Raw genomic sequence first — 14,443 nt, forward strand, 5'->3', positions numbered from 1 at the left:
TTTTTAATTGAATATTCGTGAGATAGACCATTACAAAGCTTTTTATAATTGGGTTTCAGTCATACAGTGATCCAGCACCCATCCCTCCACCAGTGTACATTTTCCACCACCAATGTCCCCTGTTTCCCTCCCACCATCCCCCAACACTTCACCCCCTACTCTCAGCCTCCCTCTATGGGAGGCACTTTCCTTCTTACTCTCTCTCCTTTTCTTTTTGTGCATTATGATTTGCAGTACAGGAGGTACTAAGAGGTCATGGTGTTTTTTCAGGACATTCAGTATCTTTATTGGGACAGTCAGGCTGGTGTAGCTTTTTAACTGGGTGGCATCTTTGGGGTGTGGATGTGACTGCTGAGGCTTCTGGAATTACAGAGAGGTGGGGGAAGTAGCCTATTCTGACCCTGAGAAAGCCTGGAGATTTCAGTCACAAAACCCATCTACCCAAATTTTCAGCCATGCTCGGGTCCGAGATTAATTGTGGCTTTTGATCTCTTTCGAGATTTATTTATGGGTCTCTGAAATAAGACTAATAAAATGAGCTTGTATAGCTAGGCCAGAGGTGGTTTGTGGGCATGGGCTTCCACATACCTAATTTTGGCCATTTAATTTCTTGGTAAACTTGGTCTCAAGATGTTGGGGTCCAACTAAAGGCACAGCGGCAATTTTGGGGTATCAGGAAGCCTGAAGGCACCATCCCCCAAAAACGCCTTTTTTAAATCTAGTAGAGGGCAAACATAAGCTCCATAAGTGAATGCCATACTCAATGCCAAGTGCTGAGAAATTTGCCCTGCCCTTTAAAGAAGTTCCTTGAAAGCTTCTTGTAAGACTGGTATACCCTGATATCCTTAAACTGTAGCCTGTCGCTGGAGAGATATTCTTGGTGAGCTGTTCATCTCATTGAGTTTTTGTCCTACATCCCTCCATTCTCCTTTGTCTTGTAGAGTCTCATTTGATAGCTCTTCTGTCCATCTAAAGATCTTTCCTGTGTATGTAAGTTCCTTTTTTGATACTGCTGCTTTCAATATTCTGTCTCTGGTTTTTGTCTTCCGAGAGCAGTGTGTCTTGGAGTCTTCCTATTTTAAGTTTGTTAAAATTTAAATAGGGGCCCCCTATAGTTACCTGCATGCATCCCTTAACTTTGGGGAATTCTTATCTATTTTTTTAGCACAGCGAGTAGGGAGCTTGCCTTGCATGCAGCCACCTGGGCTGACCTGAGTTTGATTCTTCCACCCCTCTCAGAGAGCCAGGCAAGCTACCGAGAGTATCTTGCCCTCATGGCAAAGCCTGGCAAGCTACCCGTGACGTACTCGATATGCCAAACACAGTAACAAGTCTCACGATGGAGACGTTACTGGGCCCGCTCGAGCAAATCGATGAACAACGGGAGGACAGTGTACAGTTTCTTCATCAAACTTGCCTTCCTCTTCTTCAGAGACTTAGCTGACTTTTGTATTGTTCCTCGAGCTCAGCCCATAGAGCCCTGTTGTGCTGTTCATTTCTTCCTTTTGCTGTTTCCTATGGTTTCCTCCATCTCATCTTGGAGCACCTTGATCTTTTTCTTACTGTTATTCTGTTGCACAGAGCTTCTGTAGAGGTGTTTTTTTTTTTTAATATCACCTACCATATTCTTCATTTCTGTTTGTAGTTTTCTTATTTCTACTCACATATTTTCCTGCTTTGCTACCTATGTCATCATTTCTTTGAGCTCATTAAACAGATTCACAGTGGTGTCAGTAAAGTCATTGCTTGAGGATTTACTGAGCTGCTTGGTTCTGGTTGTGCCCCATTTTTGCTTATTGAATTTGGCGGGTTTTTCTCTCCATTGAGTTTTCTGAGCTCTTGCTGGGCTGGGGGTGAATCACTGTAGTTATTCCCCCTGAAGGACTCACGGGAACTAGCTGGGAATTACTCTTCTCCTTTCCTGTCCATCCTTACCCAGTGACAGGAAGTATAACTCTGAACAGTGTGAAATTTGATGAAAAGCAATAACAGTGTCTTTTTTTAAAAGGCAAGTCTGTGATTGTGGGAGCGGGAGGAATCAGTAAATTAGGAAGTAGGTTAAAAAGTTTGTTGGTAGGCCACAATAGGAAACCTATTAAACAACCAGTTATTATTAAATACTTACTGGGACTGGACAGAGTGCTTTACATTCATATTATCATTAATCATTTCAACAGCTCCATGGAGAGGTGCTTTTACAGTCCTCCTGAAATGATGTATCAGAGAGGTTAGATAAAATTACAAAGGACACACAGTAAGCCGAGAGTTTGAACCCAGGGTTTTCAGACTCCAAGGCCTGTAACTCCCACACTAGAGTTCCTTCACGAGCTCCTAATAATATAATAGGGATCCTGGAGTTAACCAAATCAGAACTTGACCTTGTTAAAGAAGAGTGGCATTTGATGTTCGTAATAATAAAAGCTTAATGGAACCAAGGTTGGTGATTCAAAAGAAGTTAATGAGATTTTGTCAATTTTATTTTAAACTTAACTTGTCATAAAATACAATGTTCTGTGATAAACTGTAGAAATGTTTTTGACAAATTAACTTGACCACAGCTGCCAGATCATGGAAATGTTAATTTAATAGCCTTTAAGCATTCCAGATTTATTGAGGGTTAAGATAGCACTACAAAGACCAGCTCCTCATTCTGAATGGATTTGCCATAGAATTTTATACGAAATCTCCTCATAAACTTAATGTTGTCATTTTGAATGTAAATTCCTGTGTTCTTTACCCAAACTGGTAAAACCAGGATGTCATTGAGCACAAAATGTTACAACTCCTGTGACTTCCCTCCTCCCTCTTCCCAACTTCCCATGTTGTCCCTGTTTTTCATTGCCTGTTAAATCTGATGTAGACAAGATCTAGGCCAGATTTTATTCAAAATTATTAGTCTCATTAGATGGAGTTCTTTATTAATCATCAGATTAATGAACATTTGAGGCCTCTGTATCAAGTCTGGTCACCAAGTTACGAAAGACTAGGCCCCGGGAAGAATATCAGATCAATCCTTTAGTCTTTGTTGAGGAGGTAGGGGAGGAAGACATTGTGAGATGGAACTCAGCCATTGCTTTAAAAGAGTTAACTTTTGAAGTCTATAAATAACTCTTCCTTTTCACCAATTCATATCATTACATTGTCTGAGTATACTGATGTATTATTTCTGCATTAAAATCACATATAATGATCTACTTGTACAGTTGTGACTAATGGAATAGTGTTGTCTGCTTTTTGTCTCTTGAATTGCAAAAGTCAAGCTGTATACTCTTATTTCCTTTTCTTGACAGAGAATGCGAACACTTAGCAGTAGGTTTGAGATCAGATAATCACTTTATAATCAGCAAATCTTTAGATTGAATAGTATGACTAACTGAATCTCCCATACTTAAGATTAACACTTAATTCAGGGCAGGAGAAATAGTACAATAGGTGGGGCACATGCTTTGCATATGCTAACCCTGATTTCGTCCCCAGTCCGGGTCCCCAGACTACCCCAGGAGTACCCCTGATTACCACTGTTACCCCAATCCTAACTCCCAAAAAGATAGAGTTCAGTTAACTCACCTAATAAGGATATTTCTTAATTCAAGATTATTTTGAACTGAATGCCATTTTTTTTATTCTTTCTGTCTTCCCTAATTTGGAAACCTATCAGGTGCAAATTTTTGAAATTAACCTTATGATAGGGATTAACATAATTTATCACTGAATAAAATACTGGATACAGAAAAAAAAAACTATTAGATGTAATGTTTTTATTTGGTTTGGGCACCACACCTGGCTGTGCTAAGGATTACTACTGGCTCTACAATGAGGGATCACTTCGGGTGCTTCTCGGGACCACATGGGGTGCTGGGGATCGAACATGGGTGCCATGAGCAAGGCGAGTGACTCAGCCATTATACTGTCTCTTCAGACCCAGATGTAATGTCTTTTAAAAAAATATCTTTTGGTAGTGCCAGGAATTGAACCAGGTGTCTCAAACACACAAGGCTTGTGCTGTAAAACTGAGCCATATCCTCAGCCCAGATGTAATGCTTGAATTCAGTATTGTGTTCAGATTCTCTGTACCTATTTGTTTGCTGTATGTTTAAAGTTATCTTAAACATTGGAGGAGTTTCAGCAGATTGTGGTGGAGAGATAGTGGCACTTTAGTGGTGATGGTGATGCTGTGGTAAAATACATTTTGAAGAGATTCGAAATTGTATCCTTAAAAGACATAATCTTGGGAGGGGAACACATGCTTGAGAGAACCTGGGGGAGAGGTCTGAGAGAACCGGGCGGAAACACCATGGCATAAAATTCTTTTATGGGAGATGAGACTGTAAGAGTGTGTTAGGGGAGACAGAGGAGAGACAGGAGTGAATGGAGAGAGGATTGGAATAAACTGCAACTAAGACCAAGGGAAAAAAAAGACATAATCTTGTAAACCAGCTTTACCTGAGATAGAAACAAAACAAATCCCCAAAACATAAAGAACTAAATTATGGTATAGTGGGTAGGGCACTTACCATACATGCTGCTGACCCAGGTTTGATCCCTAGCATAGCATAGAGTGACTTCAGAGTGCAAAGTCAAGAATATGCCATGAGTCCTGAGCACCACCAGATGTGGTCCCAAAGGAAACCCCAAAACAACTATGCTGGTTTGGAAGAACAATTTGAGACACATTTCAAAGGCATTTGGATATAGATGTAGTGGGAAAGGGTGTTCCCAGCATGGGCAGCATAGTAAATGCTGAAAGCTTTGAATGTTCATATAGAGAGTGAGTCTAACTGATAAAGTTAACAGCAGTCTTGGACATGTTGAGTTTGAAATTCTTGCTGCATTTGCAGAGAGCCATCTAACCATAAAGAAGCTACAAACTCTGGGATCTAATTGGTCTTCATGAATTGCATTTGTTTGGAGTAATGGTTTTGCTACTAGAAAGTAACTTTCTTCTTGTTCTAGAACCTGAATTGGAGACTTCTTGATTAGTGTAGAGGTCCTTAAATTTATTTGGCCTATCACTCTCTATGCAAAAAAGAAAAAAAAAAAGAATTACCACTGGCATGGAAATCTACATTTTCCTCTTCCTTTCCCTCTCATGAAAGCTACTATCTCTTTTCTCATTTTCTATTTTTATTTTGTTTCAATTCTTTTCAGACATTCAGTGTTCCCACCTCCACTCCCACTGTCCCTTTTCCCCATCTCCTCTATTGCTAACCCCAGATCCATTCCCACCCCCTCAATTAAATTATTAGGTTTAATTGCTGTAGTTTGGTCCTAGGCTTATAATAATGTTGGATGTAGTGTTGGATCTAGTGGTTTAGATATATACCAGTACTTCCTCTATACCTTAAAGCCCCCTCACCTGAGCCTGTGTTACTACCAGCTTCCCCCTCCATTTCTCTCTTCCATGGGATTTTTGTTTTGTTGATCTTGAGCCAGCCTTGTGCCCCCTTTGGTACCTACTATCCCCTAAATCATGTTATTCTCTATACCAGAGATCAGTGAGAACACCTAGTATCTGACTCTGTCCTTTTGACTTACCTTATGTCCAGTTCCACCCATGTTGTTGCAACCTGCATAATTTCATCCTTCCTCGAGGCTGAGTAGTATTCCACTGTGATTGATATCAATGCTGCATTATCCTCCTGGGCACATGGGTTGCTTTCATAACTTAGCTATCACTAAGTGCTCTAATGAGTATAGTTGGGCATTTATCTTTTCGAATGGGTGCTTTTGCGTTTTATAGATAGAGGTATTTCTGATGGCAAAAGAAACACAGGCTAAAATTTTTCAAATTAAAAGAAAAGTTTCTTTCTTTATGTAAAAAAAAAGGCACCCACTGATTGTCCTGAGAATTATATTTTCAACTTAGAATAGTCCGAGTTTTTCCAATAGCCTTCAGCTGCCCCTGATACATGCTATGCTCTTTATAACTTCTGCTGGAATCCTTAAGGTAGGTTACATATCCAATACTGATCCTCTCTTTTTCTACTCAAATTCCTTTTTTTTTATTCTACCCAAATTCTTAAACTGTGTGGTAGTTATTTTTTTGAATCTCCTTTTTGGTTCTAATTTTAATATTTAGTATTCGTTTCTGGTTATAAAAATAACTTGTGTTCATTATAGGAATGCAGAAAAACAGCTGAAAATCAGAATTACTCATAATACCACATCACAGAAAGAACTACTATTAACGGTTTTGCTTATTAGTACGGTGGTTATTTAAGTGCAGTAAATCTCTTTTCCTTGGACTAACGGTTCTGTCAGATGAAGTGTAAATCTTTGTATACAGAAAGACTGCCTGTTCTCTTTATTCTGGGTTGCTTCTGGGCTCTCAGCCGCCTGCACTTTCCCTTCATAGAGCTTTTATCCCTCTGTACAATGTAGACTTTCAGCAGAGCAGGAGTTTATGAGGGTTTGCATTGTGTCTCACTTGACTGTGTCTTCCGGATCTGGCATGTGTTTCAGTGAGTGTTGGTTGAATAGACAAGTAACTGAAAAGGAGGTTTTCCCATCTCTATGTTGACCCCTTACTGTGCCCCCCCTTTACCTAATTTTGGTTTATGGAACATGTAAATTGCCATGCCATGCTATGATCTTTGTTTGTTGCTCATTGTTTTTGAATAGTTGGATGTTAGATCTTTGGAATATTGCTTGCCTTGATGTGTGATGAATACTTTTAATCCTTTGGTCACCTTATTTTTTTTTTAGAAGTTAATTATTTTCTATTATGTTGATGGATTGTTTTATGTTTTAGATGATTTCCTCTAAATATTGCAGCACAGGGACTATTAGATAGAGTTAGCCGCCGTCACCTTGATTTTTTTCAGAAGAGGCTCCTTATTAAAAAATATATAATTTCAGACTTTGTGCAAGGCACTTTTTCCCGTCACTAGTGCCTCCAGATGGAATTAGAACATTAAAAAGATAAACTGTTTCATTCATTTAATAAGTATCTGCCATGTTTATTCTCATCATTTTCAGCACACTTGCTATTTCACTGTGAAATAAAGAGTTAGATCAGGGGACTAATAGAAGTGCCTTCAAATGCCCACCCCACATTCCTTGCTTCCTGTGGAAGCTAGTCTTCGCTCAGCTGCGAGAGTGGGGTTCCCTGGGCACATGCCCCTTTGCAGTTCTCCTCAGGCAGCACTGCAGGTCTGGCTCCTGCAGGAGGTGCTGTAGGCAACACTTGGCATGTTTGTGAGAAGAGAGAGTAGGGGGTGGTTTTCAAGTCTTGAAGAGTAGGAATTAGAATAACTTTATGCATTTAGAGTAGTATGATTGCGTTTGGAATAACTTCAGGGGAAGGAGGCATATCTGTTTAAAGAAGGGACTTTGGAGACAGACAGACATGGGTTTAAGTCCTGACTCACCCACTTTGGTTTGGGACGTTTTGGTAGATGATTGTAGCCTGAGTTTTCTCATCTCCAATGTAATGTTTTTATTACTTGCTTTATAAAATAAAGGTGTATTCAATATGCCAAATACAGTAACGACAACAGGTCTCATTCCCCTGACCCTGAAAGAGACTCCAATCATTGGGAAAAGACAAGTAAAAAGAGGCTGCTAAAATCTCAGGGCTGGGAGGAATAGAGATGTTACTGGTGCCTGCTTGAGTAATTTGACGATCAATGGAATGCCAGTGATACAGTGATACAGTAAAAAAATAAAAGCAAGGCTTAGAAAACAGCACCAGTAGATCAAATTAATGTTAGATGTTGGTTATATAAGAATTGGTATTTCTCTAAAAATACTTTCAAACTTATATATACATTTCACTCTAGTCAAATCCTGTATCTCCCTCTCCCCCTTCCTCCCGCCTCTGTCTCTTGGAGTGATAGAGTTGTAGAGTACTAAGGTAGAACCATGTCATAGTTGGTGTCCCTCTGCCTTCATCTACTACCAGGAAACAGACCCATACTGGATCAACAAGAGGGAAGAATGGAGGAAACAAACATTCACAGAATCCATGTAGCGTGTCTTGTAGGCATTTGAGTCACTCTTGCTTTTATTAGTGTTCAGCTGATGGTGCCGGGGGGGGGGGGGGGGTAGTGTTCTCCGTCCACGCACAGTTCTAGCCACATTTGTTGAGTAAGAAACGAAGCAGACGGAATTTTGATTTCCCTCATGGAAACTCGGATGCTAGAGGAAAAGCATGCTCGGAAGTTGTTTATAATAGATAATAACGGATTGTTAATGCTGTGAAGGAAAGAAACAAGCTATTCTAGAGAATAGCTGCGGAGGGGTTTCTCTGTAGGGCTATCAGTGAAGGTTTCTCTGAGGAGGTGTTATATGAACCGGGCCTTGCACACCTGCCGCAGCAACTCAAGGGCGCATCTTAGAGGTTACAGGGATAATGAGGAAGTCTCCTGGAGAGAGTGCATAGTGCCACAGTGGCCTGTGAGAACGAGGGGCAGGCGGAGCACATCCACACAGACGCACTCAGGGGGCACTTGTGGGTCAGTAGAGTGGATGCCTGGGAAGCTGTCAGCAGAGTGGCAGGGACTCTGAAGAGCTAGACGGGCTCCTTAATCACGCAGTGCTGTGCTGCATCCAGTGATATACTTTTTCTGTGAAGTGCAGTGGGCACCATGTACTGAAAAACTCTTGCAGGTGCATTTTGATCAGATTTGAGTTTTACCTGAATTATTTGCTGCATTTTTGCTGGTGATTCTCAGGGGTTACTCCTGGCTCTGCACTCAGGAATTACTTCTGGCAGTGCGGGAGGCCATATGGGATGCCAGGGATGGAATCCAGGTAGACTGTGTGCAAGGCAAGTGCCCTGCCCGCTGTTATATCTCTCCAACCCCCCAGATTTGGGGGTTGTTTATTTTTAAGTCAAACTTGAAGACTGGGAAGATGGCTCGGGGGGCTGGAGGTCATGCTGTCGTGTGAGAGTTGCAGGTTTGGTTTCCAGCATTAACCATGGGCACTTACGGTTCCCTGAGCATCACAGGCTATGCCCCTACCAAAAAAAAAAAATCTGTATGCTAGGAATGAATTGGCGTGAGGAAGTGTATAGGATGGAAGGATGTCAGGCTGGGATCTCTTAGAAATCTCCTGGAAGTGGTGGGAGTGGAGATGAAGAGAATATGAAGTGGGCTTGAAATCTTTATTTTCCAATTTTTCAAGTTAGGCTGGAGAGATAGAAGAGGGGTTAAAGCACTTGCCTTACATGCAGCTGACCCCAGTTTGATCGCCAACATTGCACAATCCCCTAATTGTTGCTAGGAGTAACTGAGAGCACAGAGCTGGGAGTACCCCCTGAGCACTGTCAGCTGTGGCCGAAACTTCACCCCCCTAAATCATAAATTGTGGTAAAATTTACTTTACATGCAATTCATATTATAACTAATTTAAATATTCAGTTCTGTAGTTTTTAGCATGAGCACAGTGTTATTTGTGCATCTCTTACCTCTTAATGCTTGTACTTTCTATTAACCCCCAAGGAAGATGATTCCCAGCTCTTTCACACCCTGCCACTCAGTAACTAGCTTTCAGTCTCTGGGTTTGCCTCTTCCTGACATTTCATATACATGAATAGACAGAACAGGTGATCTTGAATCTAGTTTTTTTTCTCTGAATAGAAGTTTCTGAGGCTCATCCATGTTGTAGTGTGTCACAGCTCTTCACTACTTTGGCGGCAAAATGAGGTTTCATTGATGGATTTTGTTTATTCAGTCATTAGTTGTTCGGGATTGGGTTGTTGTTGCTATTCTTCAGTTAATGAGAATAGTTGCTAGAAAGCCCTAATATATGACTTTAGAAAGAACTAATTCTGTGGGGGGCTATACACAGGTGGTGTTGTTTGTTCTGGTGGCTTGGGGACCATCAGGGTCATCCCTGCTGGTGCCGGGGAGGGGCCTGCTGTGCCAGGCATTGGGCCTCGGGCCTCCAGATACAAGCCATGTGTTCTGTCACTTCAGCTGTGTCCCTGGCCCACAATTTTCTTTATGAGTATCTGTTTTCATTTCTCTTGAATATATAATACCTAGAAATGGAATGGCTGAGGCATATGGAACTGTTCACTTCATGAGAAATAGCCAACTGATTTCCCACATGATTGTATCATCTTAGCTATTCCCTAGCAGTATATATGAGTTTCAATTTTGCTGTCTCCTCACTAATCTTTCTGTATTTTTTTTAAAGAATCATATATAGTAGTGGATGTGAAGCCATATCTCATTGTGATTTTGATTTACATTTTCCCAATGAATAATGACATTGAACAGCTCACATGTTTTTTTGGCCATTAGTTTATTTTCTTTGGAGAAGTGTCTCTTTAAAAAACGACTCATTTTAAGATTAGATTGCTTGTCTTTTTATTGGGCTATAAGGATTCTGTCTATATGCCAGATCAGTGTTTCTCAGTCTTTTTTCTGACCATGGCCCACTTTTTCTTTTTCTTTTTGGGTCACACCCGGTGATGCATAGGGGTTACTCCTGACTCTGCACTCAGGAATTACTCCTGGCGGTGCTCAAGGGACCATATGGGATACTGGGAATCGAACCCAAGTCAGCTGCATGCAAAGCAAACGCCCTACCCGCTGTGCTATCGCTATTGTTTCCTTCCTTTGCTCTCATCCTGCCAGTTGGCCCCCTAGTCTCAATGTTGATGTGATTTGGTCTCCATCTATGTGATTTTTTTCCCCATTACCACCCCCCCCCCACACTTTGAATTTCTTGGCGGTCTACAAGGGGCATTGTTACCTAAGGTGAAAACCATTGTTCTAGATAGTAAACTTTTTATCAAATATATAATTTGTAATTTTTCTCCTGTTATATGGTGTATCTTTTTACATAATTTTCTTTTTGATAAGGGGTCATACCCAGTAGTGCTTGGGCAGTACTCCTGGTTCAGTACTTGGGGATCAGTCTCCTTGGTGCTTGGGGTGACTCCGTGGTGCAGGCATCTACCCAAGGCTCCCTGCATGCAAAAAAAGAAAAAAAAAGCACACTAATACTGAGCCATCTACCCAACCCTCTGTACAATTTCTTGATGGTGTTAGTTGAGGCAGACTAACTTTGTATTTTGTTGTTGTTAAGAACAGGATTTAGGGGCCAGAGTGATAGAACATGTGGTTGGCCTGGGTTCAATGCCGGGTACCCTTTACAGTCCCCTGAGCACTACCACCAGTGATTCCTGAGTGCAGAGCTAGGAGTAACCCTGGAGCGTCACTGTGCGGCCCAAAAAACTTTTCTTTTCTTTTCTTTTTAAGCAAAGCAGGATTTAAAGATTTATTATGGTGGGCTGGAGTGATAGCACAGCGGGTAGGGCATTTGCCTTGCATGCGGCTCACCCGGGTTCGATTCCTTTGTCCCTCTTGGAGAGCCTGGCAAGTTACCGAGAGTATCCCGCCTGCACGATGGAGCCCGGAAAGCTCCCCATGGCATGTTCAATATACCAAAAACAGTAACAACAAGTCTCACAATGAAGATGTTGCTGGTGCCTGCTTGAGAAAATCAGTGAACAGTGGGAGGACCACAGTGCTATTGTGGTGGGTAGGATGGGGTGATTAAATGCTGAAGATTTTGTAATTTTAAAGATCATTTTCCCCCTTCCATTATTGCTTATGCTTTTAATACTATATTAAAGAAGTCAATGCCCAATTCAAACTCATAAAGGATTTACATTTATATTTCTTCCTAAGAGAGTTATAGTTTCAGCCTTACATTTTAAGTCTTTCTTCCATTTTGAGTTAATATTTGTAAAGGGTGTATAATGTGCATTAAGGTTCAATTCTTTGAATGTGGCTCTCCAGTTGTCCCAGCAGCGTTTGTTGAAAACACTCTGGTTTCTCCTCTGAAACACCTTTGAAGTAGATGCACTGGAACATAATAAGGAAGTAAGTTGACAATATGAGGGAGAAAGAATGAAAGTTATTAAGCACCCCCTGGGTGGGGGTGATAGCACTTATTGAAATGAGGGAGATTTATTTATGGTTTATGGTGGGAAGAAGTGGTGGATAAGTCAGAAGTTTTAAGATGTGACCTTAAATTTAAATTGTTTGTAGCACATCTGCATGTTGTGTAGACAAGTTGATATATGAGTTTGGAATACTGAGGAGAAGGAAGTTTGAGGTGGAGATAAGTTTTGGATGTCAACGGGATGTAAACTGTATAGAGCATGGGACAGTAAGATTGTATAGGGGGAAATTTAAGGCAGATAGATAAATAGACAGACCAAAGGGAGCCCAATCAGGAGGCCCCAGAATGCTGACAGATAATCTGTAAGGGCAGAGGAATCTGTCAGAGACTGAGGAAAGAACAAGGAGAAAAGCCAAGAATGCATGTCACTAAAACCATCAGAGAAGAGGCTGATGGCATGGGAGAAGATTGAGCAAGAGAGCAGAGAGAAGGTGCTTGCCGCTGACTCCAGCTAGGCCCCAGCACCACATGGGCAGCCCACGAGTACCATCAGGTGACTCCTGAGCCCAGAGCCAAACCAGCACCCACACCAGCTCACCCAGAAGAGAGTGACATTCTTGTAAAGGAGGGAGCCAGAGGGATACAGGATACACGTGGAAAGGTTGGCCTTTGATGAGACAAGTGAAACTAATGTAAGGTGACGGGGCAGGATGGGGAGAAGAGGGTAAATTCAGGGAAGTTTGTGAATTTACTGATGGGCGGGTAAGAGAGTTCCTCTCTTCAGGCTCTTCATGAAGAGAATTTGGATTTGTTGGCAGTACAGGAGTGAAAAAAATGGAGTCTGAGGTCTGGGGTTGCTCATGGAAAGTTTGAGAATGCCAGAAAAGTATTCAGTGAGTGGTCTTAGAAGGGGACAGGTAGTGGACTTGCTGTGGTGTTTACCACCTTCCTTGCTGCCGTTGGTGCTGGCACGCTGAGCCACGGGCTTGTACCCTTCAGTCCAGCATTCGTACAGTGCTCTTACGTAAAGTCACACTCCTTTAGCCAAGTACTTCACTGTACACGCCTGCCAGCAGTGCTCTGTACATGGTGAGGCCACCAGGGGTCCCGCACAACAGCCACAGAACTACACTTGGCACACAGGCCTCAGACCGGAAGCCTCAAACCTGCCGGGCAGGCAGCTTGCTTGCACACGCTCGCTCTCTCTCTCTCTCTCTCTCTCTCTCTCTCTCTCTCTCTCTCTCTCTCTCTCTCTCTCTCTCTCTCTCTCTCTCTCTCTGCCTGCATTGAGAAGTGAAGTTTGTTATGAATTTAAGGTAAAATCACTCTGGGCAGTTCTGTGGCTTTTCTTTAGTGATGTTTGTTTAGTTGGGGGATGCACTGTTGGGTTGTCTAAGTTTCGTTTTCTTCAGCCGAGTCCAGTAGAGGAAAAGAACTTTAAAATGCTGTTCATGAAGGAAGGATTATAATGAGTCATATAATTTAGAGGTAGCATGGGGGGAGGGTGAGTGATAGATAATTAAAAAGTGGTGGGCTGCAGATTGTTGAAGAATTTGAAGGAATTCTTGAACAGACGTTCTAATTTGAGATTTTGAAGTTGGTGCAAACCTCTGATTTATACGCCACAAGAAAGTTATTTGGATTGGAATGGATGAAGTGGTGTTGGGGATGGCATATTCTAGGGGTTATGACACTTGGGTCTCACCTGAATTTTCCCTTAGACACAGTTATCAAGATTGGTGACAGGGGTCGGGGAGGGGAGGAAGCTCTAAAGCCAGGTGCTGGCCTTCGCTGGAGGAAGAGAGTGATTTGGGAGGCTGGTGGACACAGACTCAACTGAGAGAAAACTTGGGTGTGGCTGGAGAGCTCGGACCCCAGAGGAACAGGATTTTTGCATGAAAAGAGGAAACAATAACTTAGAAATAGTAGGAACAAGAATGTCTGCTCCACCTTCTAGCCTGGAATAGTGGGGGCGGAGAAAGACAGCAGCACAACAGTTTCTGGACAGACGAACGAGCTGATTTCTCAGAGGCCAGCAGACCTCAGTTGAGGATAAGAGTTGGAATTTCTTTTTCCCCTTTTTGGGTCACACCCAGCAATGCTCAGGTGTTACTCCTGGCTTTGCGCTCAGGAATTACTCCTGGCAGTGCTCAGGAGACCCTATGGGATGCTGGGGATCGAACCCAGGTCAGCCGCATGCAAGGCAAATGCTCTACCCGCTGTGCTATCGCTCTGGCCCCAAGAGTTGGAATTTTTTAAGGTGAGGATTTTGGGAAGTTTGCTGATAGATCAGAAGTTTGTGAGAGGAGTGGAAGGTTGAGTGTGGAGATAGAATATTGTGGGTATGTCAGTTAGGGCAATAATGAAAGACCAGGAGCCACTGGATGTCAGAGTACATGTATATGGAAGGGATTAGCTCCCTGTAGTTTCGTGAAAACAAGCGCTTGTTTAGTGCCACGGGCCTGCCTGCTTCCTCGGGAGCATAGCTACTTCCCGTGCAGCACATCCTGGGTCTCTAGCAGTGCTGTGGCAATTTTCAGGTGAGGCCGCTGATGCCAAAGTCTAATGGTGCCTTTTC

General features: G+C 42.2%; 1 protein-coding gene across 3 annotated transcripts in view; it reads left to right on the forward strand.

Moving 5' to 3' along the window:
- Positions 1–14,443, forward strand: part of MAPKAP1 (MAPK associated protein 1) — a 263,258-nt gene that overhangs the window by 117,165 nt on the left and 131,650 nt on the right. The gene's annotated exons all lie outside the window — the stretch shown is intronic.

The sequence above is a fragment of the Sorex fumeus genome, unplaced genomic scaffold (assembly GCF_029834395.1).
Source record: "Sorex fumeus unplaced genomic scaffold, SorFum_2.1 ptg000129l, whole genome shotgun sequence".
In the NCBI taxonomy this organism is placed as follows: domain Eukaryota; kingdom Metazoa; phylum Chordata; class Mammalia; order Eulipotyphla; family Soricidae; genus Sorex; species Sorex fumeus.